This window comes from Haliaeetus leucocephalus, unplaced genomic scaffold, assembly GCF_000737465.1.
Source record: "Haliaeetus leucocephalus isolate CR32 unplaced genomic scaffold, Haliaeetus_leucocephalus-4.0 Scaffold526, whole genome shotgun sequence".
In the NCBI taxonomy this organism is placed as follows: Eukaryota; Metazoa; Chordata; class Aves; order Accipitriformes; family Accipitridae; genus Haliaeetus; species Haliaeetus leucocephalus.
This window is the reverse complement of record NW_010972962.1, coordinates 143,703-156,495: the sequence shown is the minus strand read 5'-3', so window position 1 is coordinate 156,495 and position 12,793 is coordinate 143,703. Positions and strand designations below refer to the sequence as shown.

At 36.3% G+C, this 12,793-nt stretch overlaps 1 protein-coding gene across 1 annotated transcript in view; it reads right to left on the bottom strand.

Moving 5' to 3' along the window:
* The window catches only part of LOC104837413 (usherin-like), a gene marked incomplete at its 5' end in the record, with an annotated part of 349,356 nt that overhangs the window by 194,848 nt on the left and 141,715 nt on the right, over positions 1 to 12,793 (bottom strand). The gene's annotated exons all lie outside the window — the stretch shown is intronic.

Here is a 12,793-nt window from a genome sequence, read left to right as displayed (position 1 = left end):
GAAGCTCATTGTTACCACCACTCATACTGGTCTGTTCTCTCTTTGCTTGTTTGTCTTCAGCTGCATGAATGCCAAACCTCTGTAAAATATATTTCAGTAAAGACAAGCTGTCTAATGCAAAACAACTGTTAAATGGTTATTTATTATGAAGGTATCTTGAGTTTCAATCACTGCAGAAAACGGTGAATAAAATGTAGCATCTTTACTGAGTAAATATTCTAAAAGATCTTTAGCTTCATATGTTCTTCCCTATACCAATAAAGGAATGTTTGTCAGAAAAATTATAGTAGGAAAGTAATGCAGACATAGTTTTCTAATGTTTTTCATTTTTTTTTTATTACAATACAAATCACAGATTTTAATGAGCAAATCCTTTAAGAAGGAATTGACAATTGAGGTTTTGGCAACAGTGCAAGCTAAAGAAGTAAAATGCTTATGTTATAAATACACATTTTTAGTATGCCAGAAAAGTTCTGGGTTTTTGCAAGACATAACAAATGCTAGTGTTTTCAGAACTAAATAGTATCAAACTATCATTCTGTACAAAAATATTTGTGAGCACAAATTTAAAAATTGCAACTGGATGACAAAGACATCATGAAAGCAGAAATGTTGTAGACCCAACTTCTTTCTCATCAGTTTTCCCCTCATACAAAGTCTCCAGTCCCTGCCAGAATGGAATTCCTTCTGATTTACTCTGTGTGAGAGAGAATAAACTTGTGCATTTTTACTGAAAATGCATTATCACTCAGTGGTAGTGTTCTATGGAGCACATGGCAAAGTGTGAGTTAAAAAAAATGCCATAACTAAAAAAAAAAAAAAATCATCAAGTGAATGCCTGTAAAACAGTGACATGTTTAATCAACATAATGGGGCTGATTCTACCAGGGTTAAGCAGTGCTTATGTGGGTGAGAGGGAGAAAGCACACTCCAGAGCAGGTGCTCAAGCTGGCTCAGCAAGCATAGAAAGTAAACTCCACATACTGTACCAACTGTATTGCATTCATTAGTGTATACCTCCCTGGATTACTTGTTCCTTGCAGCTGCCATCAGAGAAGCCACAAAAAGTACAGATGGAGATGGAAGTCTGTGAGACAAGTATCAGATACTCCATTTTCTGAGTGGGCAAACAAGTGACCAGAAGGATTTTACTTTTAGCAATCCTAAAATAAACAGTTGAAAGCAATCCATAGCACCTATTTAATTCATATCCTTGTATACAGTGAATACACATTCTTCTAAGTTGAAGCTGTATTGCAGGGCTTCACTTAGCAGAGTGAATATAACACGAGGGAAGGGAAAAGAGAAAAAGTGGATTTCTCCTTTTCCATTTGTTTATGTTGGATCACTGTTTTCCTCATACACAGATTTGGGATGGGGGTTGGAGAGGAGTATTTTTCTCTCCTTTAAGGAAAATTCCTCATCAAGGAACTGCTTTTTTTTAAAAAGGTAGCTTGTACTGAAACTCTGATTTGATGCACACTATAGCTGATGAGACTACTTGCATGCATAAGAGTTTCTGGAAATACCTAGTTAAATTTGAAGAGGAAAGAACTTTGTCAAGGATGAAGAGAATGAAAGATGGAAAAATGTTTTATTTCTCTCCCTGAAAAAAACAAGTGACTACAAGTTACTATGTGTGTCTCAGTGCCCGGAATGGAAAAAGTGAAAAGACACGACAGGGAAACATGCGAAGTTTAAAAGAACAAGAATAACAAGGAATGGAAACACAGAACATATGAGCAGCAAGATCCTTTAGGATCAACTGATAAGCATACTGAGAGGGGAGGGAAGGAGAGGAGAGGTTAAAAAAAAGAGTAGAAAGATAAAATATGGAAAAAAGAAAAACTGTCACCAGGATCAAAGGAAATCTTTGTTCCTCATCTTGATTTAATAATGCCAACATATTTTGACTAATAAATGCTGAATAGAAAGTTTCAATGGAATCTAAAAGATTTAGGTGGGATAAAGGCTAAAAAGAAAAATGATGTTAGTGGGAGCAGGAGAAGAAAACACAGAAATCAGTGACTTAGGAATGTCACTCAAAGCATGAGCTTTGCAGTCAATGAAAATCGCTCCACAGACTTCATCAAGGTTTGGATGAGTCCACAAATATAGTGTTGGTAGTATTTGTAAAAGGTTAGAACCAGAAACTGACAAACTGTACAATAAAAATCATATTACATCACAATTGATGCAATTACTTGTCACAATCTGATTTGGCAAGTATTTTCCTATTTAAAGTTCAAAGTGTTTCATAATGGATCAATGGATTCAAACAACTACAGATACAAACATGAATCTGAATGAGGAGGGAGGAGGTTCTTCAAACTACAAAGCCACTGTTTGTCAAGGCCTTCTAGCAACAATGCCTTGTCTTCCATTTGCTTGATTGCACGATTTGCATAAGATCAAGTGCAGGCAATTGTGGTCATGAAAAACAGATCGCTCTCAAACACATTAGAAATGGATCCACAAGCATTATCCAGAAATGTGTTACAAGAAAATGCACCCCAGTGCATGGAAAACTCAGTGATTAATGTCAAACAAACTATAATTTACAATATAGGGCATGAATTATATGTTATTTTGCAATTGATTTCATGCTGTTGCTGGAAGAATTTCATTGATCTCAATTTACAAAATGAACCCAATAAGCAGACAACTATTTTCTTTTTAACTCACAGCAAAAGCTGAATTTTTTTTCCTACACATTTGCTTGATCAGGTTATATTCCCGTGTGTTCCACAAATCCAGTCCCCTGTGTTACCTTAAAATAAAATGCTTCTTATTGCAATTTTCCAACAACTACTTTCTTAAATCACTTCTTTCTTACCAAAACAAAGCTAAACTTAAAAAGTATAGAGGTTTATTGAGAAAAACCTAAATTCAGGATTTGGTCTTGTACTTGTTTCTGGACTCAGAAGGGCAAAAAGCACCAAAGGGCAAAGAAAAAAGAGACTTTCTTGGGAGTACGGGATTCCCTCAAATCATCCTATTAAGGTAGCAGGTAGCCAGAAAAATAATTCTGCATTTTTCATGTCAAAAACAGAACAAAAGAAGAAAACTAAAATAAAACCCCACATATATGTTTTAAAACCATTACTTACTTTCCCCAAAGAAAAAGGGGGGGGGGGGGAGAGAAAGGGCAGGGAGAAAAGGGATCAACCTGCCTTTTCATTTCTTTGACCTCAGAGGCAATACAAACAAACTAAATTCTTTTCTAACTCATGTGTCAGCATGAGAATTGCTAACTACAGTGGCTGTCATTAAAATTGACATTTGCATACCACTACGTTTATTATATGTGTGGTATATGTGGAACTTCCCACACTAACCAAGGCAACTATCTTAAATAACATGGTAAATCTAACTATAGTGGTTGGTATATATCCAGTTTCTAATAACCACCAGCATAAGTCCTGATAGCACAATCAATGCATGAGACAGAAAGAATAAAGAATGACCCTGTTTGCATGGTCAATAAGAACACTCACTTTGCTTTGATCAAATTTAATGGGTAGTCATTGAAAGATAATATGCAACACTACAGTGCTACTTTTAGCATGGAATTTGAGAGGTACTAAGATAGAGAAGAAAAACGTAGTTAGTAGAGTAAAAAAAAAAACCAATCCTGAAATGAGAGATTTAAGAACTTGATTCAGAACATAAGCTTTACCGTCAAGATGTCAGAGTACATCACAGTTCAAAAATAACACAGCAGTAATGTCTACAATGTTTTAATTTAACTGTAACATGAGGTATTCTGTATTCAGGTTTACAGCAAGAGAGTCACATACCCTTCTTTCCTCCCCCTTTCCACCCTACTTCCACCCTCCGTGGTTTCAGGCAGCTATTGTAAGGACCAGAAATGGCAACGTCCTGTCTTGGTGACTGCTCAGTTGAAACGTGATTTGCGTAAGGAACCCCACACAGTTTCTCTCAGGAAAATAATTGAGACAATAGCTATCCCATTGCTATATTGAAAGGAAAATAATACAGCAGCACTGTAGCAAGGGATTGTTAGCACCACAACAAAGAAAACCTGCTGAGACAGTATGAAGATGAAAAACTTCCAAAGAATTCCAATCACCACATTGTTTATGTAGCTAGACTGTATGACTACTTTGGCTCATTACTCACATCCTTATTCTGTTCTCTCATCTTCTTTCTCATAGTTTGTTAAATTAACTCACAGTAACTTAATATTTAATTAGAAGGTAAACTCTTTGGGACCATAAATCTGCATCACCAAATACAATGATGTCCCCATCTGATTTTTATGCACTACTGAAAAAAAAAATCAAATTCATAAAGTAAGTGCCAAGATCATATTATCAGGCTTGCTTCATCAGACATCATTAGCAATTCTTTCCCTTCCACCATTTTCTGAAAGCAAGTAACAACTCATATATAATTTTTAGTACAGTATATCCTGCTTTCTGTATTTGTAAAGCACCAATCACTTAATTATACTGACTTTTGAAGAACCATCACCAATGTACAACCTTCTCTGGGAAGGTATTATACTAATGCTACATCTTTTTCACAGAACTCTGTGTACCCCATGTCATACTCATCAGCCCCTTGAAAATATTTCAGAAAACCCAGGACGTCACAAATGACACAACTTGTGTACTTCAGGCAACTCAATCAAGCCCAAGAAAACAGTGTGCTCATGTACCTAATTGTATAAGCTAGCAATGAATGGCCTTTCACATGTGGAACTGGCCCATTAATTGAAGAAAACAACTATCTGCAAAATAACAGCAAATTCTGCTGGATATCAATTAATAATTAAGAATGTTCCAGAGTGAGAATTAAAAGAATTTTGTGAAGCCACTAAAAACAAAGGCAAGAAATAGAGACAAATAAACTCAGGGTCACAAATAATTATTTTCAGGAAGCACCATAAGCTGTTCTGCTCTCTAACCAGCAAAGACTTTGACCCAATGGCACATGGACGAAACAACTTTGCTTCTAGCTGGCCAACAAACACTGATGTGTTTTAGAAGCTATTTGCTCAGCAGTAAATATCACTGGTTTTCCAAATTACCCATAAAGGAGTAAATCCTAACTCCATCTGAGATGTATATGCTTTAGAAGAGCTCAGGAAAGGTACAACTTTCAGGCCCCAGCTGAGGAATTAAAGAGCATAGGACAAAACCATGTATCACACGAAAGCACCAAACACATGACAGTCATGTGTTGGACTGTGCAAAAAAGTTATATTCAAGAAGAAAAACCCTTTGGCACAAACGCGAAACAAAAGGATCTTTAATCATTTCAGTTTGCAATGATTTCAAACAATTAAGGAAGATACTACATGCACATGGTAGACCTACAGCTCTGCTTTGGAAAAGTGGTAGCTCCAAAGTACTTTAAGGCTTTTAAATATAATTATGTTTTAACAGCAAAGATGATAAAGTCTATTTGTTCTCACATTTAGTAACAGTGTCTCTTGGTTGTGCTCTTACAGCCCTTAACTGTTGCACAGAAAACCTTTCTGCCGTTTATCAGCCCAAACTCTTGTACTTCTCTGAGTGCAAATTCATCCCTCAAATGTTATGTTTCATGCTGGCCAATTCACAAGGCCACACTAGCATCCATTGCTGATTATTGTGTTTCATTTTTCCTTTTTTTTTTCTTTGTAAAACTGTTTTAACCTTACCCTAGCAAGTTACACACCTTTTTAATTAAACACGCGTATTATCCATTTCCCATTGCCAAAGTTTGAATACAAGAATTCTGGTCTTATTTTAAAGCCATGTCCCTGAGATAGCTACTGTAGGTACATCTTCCAGGCTGTTCTTGTCCTCCAGTTAGGACACGCTAGCTTGAAATCCTGAAGGTGCTCAGCTGAAACAAAATCAAATCATGTGGAGTGCCACAAACCACATTGTTTAGAAAAAGTTGAAGGGAAACATCAGAGAAGGACATTTAAACTTCTCTTAATACTTTACCACCAATTAATCTACCTGATTCCTTGTGTGACTCTAAAAACATCTCATGTCACTGATCACAGAAGAGTCATGGTGCACGTGTGAAGCTCCTTGGAACCCTCCTTCCTCTAACATCCCTAAAGTGTTCCCCTGGCCCCCCATCATTAGTCACCGTCAGAAAAATACAGAGGTGTTTTGGGAGGTTTTTTAAAGGCTTCTCTTGCTGCCAAAACAACACATAGCCCGTCAGTGCAAACATTCAGCAGCAAATGAACCTAATGAACTTCTAAGTAACACCTTTGTTTACTAGAATTAAAGCCGTGCATTGCCTCCCTAGCTTACTTCAATTATAACAGCTGGACAAATAAGGTGAGCTTGAAGGTCAGAGGGGGAGAACGCAGAAAAAGGACAGAGCACATTAATTTTTACCAGGCACATGAAGAGAAGTAACTGTGGTCATACCAGTATCACCACCTTAGCTTTATTTCTCTCTTTGTCATTTCTTTGCACATCATACGGCATGACGCAGTCCTATTTTAAGATTTAACTGAAAATTTCCATTCATGAATGCTTCCAATCCAGTCACTGTATAGCTATCAGCTTAAATAGAGGGGAGTTGTTAGTATACATCATAAAACCCATGATATCTCAGTCAATGTCAAGCCCAGAAAAGTGAAAAGGGTGGGGGGGGAAGTGTTTTGAACATTTTACCTCTATATTACTTCAGCTTTATATTCACAACTGGAAAATATATTTGCACTGGGCAACTATGTTGCAAATTTGAATCTCAGATACCTGCTGCTATAAAACTGGAACTATTCTGGATTCACATTAGTATGACCAAGAACCCCTTGGCTCACTAACAGACGTACATCCTGTATTCCCAAGTAATTCTGATCTTGCTACAGTGGGAGAAACAAAATTCAGATCCGCCTTACATTTGGTGTTGAGTTAATTCTATCAGGTCAAAGGAAGTGCCTGACTGCCACTTTTACAACCCACTGAAGAACACATATGAATGTGCAGCTGTGGTAAGAGAAGCCACTAAGATATTAAGTTATATAAGAATATATGGTAAGTAATACAGCAACTATTGCTATCCATTTTATATAAATCAATAGTGCAGTCTCATCTGGAATAGCATATATTAGAGACTGCAGAAATAAAGACTGTCTGGAAAATGGCAGTAAGAAAGGACAGGCTTACAAACACTCTCTTAGGAAGAGAGGCTGAAAAAACAACCTGAGAAAAGGAAACAAAGAAGATGACACACCATACAGGTATATAAGACAGTAAGTGCTACATAGAAAAGCAATTAGGACCCTGTGTTCCCATGAACTCCCTTTCGATAATACAGGGGAAAAAAGGGCATCCAATAAATTTAGAAAGTGGAATTTTCAGAAAAACTCATCCAACCAAAAATCATGGAACATCTACTGCTGACAAGAAGATTCAGGTTTATCTTTATAAATCAAATTTTGGGGGAGAGACATTAAATATCAACTTCATGTTTTTAAAATTATTTTTATAAGCATCACTGTAATTTGCAAATCTGTAGAACAGAGTCCTGCAAGATTTCTATACTTCTCTCTCTGTATCTGAGACTACTTAGAACTCTTCAACACTGTATTTTAAGTTTTTCTGCCTAAGCAACGAAAAAGAGGGATGGGAGGAAAGAAATTAATTTCCAAAAGTAATATTTTCTTTGACAAAAAGTAAACCATTTTACTAGTAGATTTTTACTTATTAAAACTGAATATGCATACTAAATCACAAAATACCATTTTCAGCCCCAAACAACTGTTTTAATCAACAAAATATTCAACAAAATAAAATTCATCAAGCAAGCAGAAACTGGAGACAGCACACGCAAACTAGAAATTGGAATCCAAACAAGAAAAATATGACAATGGCTGTTTGAACTGCTAACAACTAGACGTTACAGATTAGTGGTTTATAGGTTATGAACTTTATTTAGCTATATATGCATTTTACGTCCATTATGGGTAACTTGTTCCACCATTTCATATAGTACCAGGCATGCAAGATGATTAGAGAACAACTCTCACCACCCAGGCAAGGCATCATGTGATTTAAGAGTTTCTGTAGAAGAGATACTATCACCTTCCCAGGAACAGAACAGCTCTGTATATCTGAATTATAGTCAGAGAATAAAGGGTTTTGCTAAAACATTACTGTAGTGCTGGAACAAGGATAGTGGGAGGACTCAGCTTCTGAGCACCATTCCTAAACAAGACAATTTATAGCAAGTTAAATCTGTTGCAAGACTACAAAAACTGAGCTAGTTTTCAGCTGGCCACAGAATTAGCAGCATAGTAAAATATACTGTACTTCTACCTGCTCTCCTCTGTCCTTACTGGAACAATCAGCCCCAGCTGTTGAGTCATTAATACGGCCAACATGTCATTGGGGAAAATTATTGGGATTTCTTTTTCCCCTTTTTTTTCTTTTTTAAAGCTTACTTGCTTTATATTTCCTTTCAAAATACACACACCAAAAAAAAAAAAACCCCAAACCCTGAAAAGCCCAAAGTTTTTTTCAACTTGACATGTTGCACTACCCAGTTATGTCATGTAGTGTCAGTAATGTCATCAGATAACATAACTGCCACAATCTGATGTGATGCATTAAACTGGGATTACCAGAATAAATCATGTTTGTGGGTACACAGATCACAGGTGGTACAGTCAGCTGCTCTGTATTATGGCGTATCTATAGGATGCACAGATTAGGATATAATGTTCAGAGGCTTGTTCTCGTTTGTGAAGTGCTTTGCAACCATAACTCAACAGTAAGGAGCCACCAAACAGTTATAATGGCATAAACCATCATCAGGGAAAAATACAAATCGATCAGTGCCAGTGATATAAAAGAAAAAGCATGCATCTGTCCCCAGTCTCATAAATTCAGTGGTTGTTGTAGGCTTTTTCTCTATCCCACATGTACTTTATTAATAACAGTAACTATCATAAATAATAATAATGCAGAGTAGTTTATTTCAAGATGAATGCTCTTCTTATTATCTGTTGATCCTCTCCCTGATTTCTTACATCCTGTCTATATTCCTCCTGTAAATGGTGGGGGGAGAGCTAGTTTAATTTATTGTTTGAAGTTTATGCCCTTTAATTGGCAAGTGTGCTACGCCAAGAAAGTTGTCTATGTAGGCTCCCTGAAATATCTGCATACCTTAACTGACATGTTAAGCTTCTACAAAGGAAGCACAGAATTTACATTCTACTGCATGTTATAAATAAGTAATAAGAACAGATTAGAATTATGCATTTACGCCTACTAGTGAGAGTGAGATGCATAATTCAGAAGTGGCAAACCCTTAAGAGGCTTTCGTATTTCACCCCAACACTCCGCCCCCTCCAATCTTGTGTATGCAGAACATAGTATATTTTTCAGTCCCACTGCTCCAGAATGCTTTTTTTTTTTCCAGCTAGACTGTTTAGATTTTATAATCACTACTTTTTCTTTCTTGCAGAAAAGCAACAGACACTGTATATGTTAGTAGCCATTGTTGGGAACGTATCTGCTTTATGTTAGATCTGGTGTCATCTTTCTGAATTTTCTTGTGATACTCAGGGACATGACTGTAAGACACAGATGTTAAATGGCAGTGCTTTCAGAAGGTGCCAGAGTAAATGGTAGCCCTCTACCTAACTTACAAAGAGAACGCAGAACTTGCAACTGAAACTTCCTTATGCTTCATAGTTAACATGACATACTGCTCCTCTAGTTGGAGCTCCTGGAGGAGTAGAGTAATCTTTACACCCATTCATGTCCTCAGCTTCTCTGATGAAGCCTGTAAACTAATACCTGTTATGATAGCACACAAAGGCCACAGATTTTGCAGAGCCTGTGGCTTTCCCCCACAGCAGTTCTACCTCTAAGCAGCACTCTGTTACCTGGTGATAAGGTGTAGGAACAAGGAATTATTTTAGTCTAGTTGCTTTAATATTTTTTGGTTCTCTGGCTAGAGCACTAAAGTGTGGATTAATGTACCTCCCAAAGAAGCATCAGTAGGGACAGGCTCTTTGGTGGAAGAAATCATCTTGTAATTTCTCTGAACTGTTTCAAACTTAGTTCCCTGGATTTTCCTTTGTGCTGTGTGCAAATATTTTAAATTATGTTCTAGTTCTAACCACTGTTTGTTTATTCTGCCTCAATCTCCACCATGCAACTTCTTTTCATAGTTAAGCTAACACTTGTACCTTTCTTTTTCTGGTAATATTTATTTATTTATTTATTTAATCTTTTGCGTTCTTCAGTGTACCTCACTATTTTGAGTTTTCCTGGACTGGCTTTCTATGGACTTTATCTCTGCCTGCAAACTTAGGAGAAAGACTTCAATTATGCATGTATTTTAATTCCCAGTACAATTTAACAGCTTAAAAATTGTTATGTGACATTGTAACAGTGGTATTAAATCCCAAGAGCCATTATCTCAAAAATTCAAAACATATTAGTTGAAATGAAAATAACACTTTTGCCCTAACTTTTAAGAATAGTAAAAGGCACCACAATTATTTTGGTATGTAGGAGAGCATTCTTATCCTTAAGCTGATGAAAAGGCTAGCACATCAGCTCATGAGAACATGTGAACATTCTTGTCAATTGGATTAAGTTATTGTTCCTTGATCAGAAAACAAATGACTAACAATATTAAAATTAAGTGATCATAAATAGCTCTGAAGTTGAAGTCAGTATGAAATTCAACTTTGAAAAGGAAGCTATTGACATACTGTACCAACATGGGTTACTTTCCACTATTGATAATTTCCTTCATTTTCTACATTTCTCCTAGAATAGACTGGAAATTTTCACCACTTATAGGTCCTTTGTATGAACTCACCCAGTCTAGCCAATGATCCTGGAAAGGTAAGCAATGAGGACCCAGAAGCTTTTAATGAGCCAGATTCTCTAGTCACCTCTGAATAATCTTTTCCACTGACTAACAGAGGGGATGCAAAGCTATCCACCCACTGTCCTAACAAGAAAGCTTTCAACTGTTGGCAGAGCTGTTTTAGCTGTCCCTACTATCTATTCTGCACTGATTCCAACTCTAATTTATAAAAATATAAGTCTCCCCCAAGATATTTGTATAAAATTTTATATATTTATGCACCTCTGTTGATGGAAACCACATATGCTCACGGAAAGACCATAGAAACTTATTGATTGAATTAAATCACAGATTAGAATTAGAAATTACTAATGATATATTTCCAGATACAGAACACAGGCAGTATATTATCACCAGTGTAAAAATTCACTCCTTCCCACCTGATCACTTACTCTTTTACATGTGCAGATTTCGTGCAGCACCAGTCCTCACCAAAATGATTGAACAGCACCATTCTTAATTTAGAAATCCAGATGCTTATTTACATGTAGTGATAAACATACCCAGACATGCAAAAAAAGAAATCAAGATATGCATACTGTAAATGTGACTTGAATGTGCCTCTGTAATAAAGGAACATGTTATAGCCAAAGCAGCCACCACAGAACCAATAATGATGTTTATCATCCACCTTTCCACTCATCTTAAGACCATGAGTCTAAGCTTTATTTAAAGCACACTAATATGACGTTCTTCTGATATGTTTAATGTTCACTTAAATATTTTCTCCCATGCACTAGTTAATTTACTTGTAACACATCACTTTAATGCATCACTCTATATAATAAAAACGGAAGGAAGGAAGGAAAGAAGATAACTCCCCTGCAGCTTTCAAAGTCCAACTACAATTTATGTAACATGCTTCAAATCAGAAATAGATCATCATAAAAATAAAATATTTCATGGAAGACTAGTGGAAAGCATGATGGAGTTCAGTACTGACAAAAAAGCTATTAAGTTTTATGTAAACAATTTAGGCAATCAGTGTAGAAACCTAGGTTACATTTCTGGCAGTGATTCAACAGGAAAGGAAGTATCCTAGAATGCCTTTCATGCTTTTTGTGACATGATTTATGCCTTGCATATGTTTTCACATAACTTAGGAGGACAGGGAAACAGAATTTGAAAATACAGGAATCTTCCTCCAATCAAACAAACTATCAAATATTTTTAAAATCAAACCTATACCCAACTACTTTATGGCCTTGTAACACTCAGGTTTGTATTGTTCACACACAAGACAAGACTTGTGAAAGATGAAAAATACTCAGAAAGGTCTGGACTTACAGTACCAGAAAAAGACATTAATTGATGAAGCATTTTAGAAATGCAAGTTGTAACAAATTTGCTCAGATTTATTGAAATAACAAGTCTGAAACATATGCAAACATCAAAGATTCTGCTTTTCATAAATTTGTCTCATATTTTTTCAATCAATAAAATGCTGAAAATATTTAAGTAATGGTTAATGAGTCAACACCCTCGTGGCCATGCATTCAGTAAAACCAAGGCAAAGGGGAGCCCCCAATTGGGAACCCTCCAGAAGCATTACTGTGCTGTTACCAGCCCATACACTGCCACCATTTATTAATATTCCACTAGTGTTAAAGGAAGGTTGGGACATATTGGGTGTAGAAAGAAGGGTCTGCTTCTAGTGCAAGCCAAACAGGAACGCATGCACTGCTCAGGAGGAATAATTATCACAGCTGACAAACCAACACAATTTGTAATAGCAGCATGGAAAAAAATATCTATCTTAAATTAAATATACATCAAGTGTTTGGCAGTTCAGAAGACCAAATGGTCCTAAATGAGTAAGGACAAATATGAGTGTATTTTACAGGGCATAAGGAAAATCTCAGAGAGAAGCTTCATTATGCAGCTTACAACATCAAAAAGGCTGCCCTACTCTTTCCAAGCC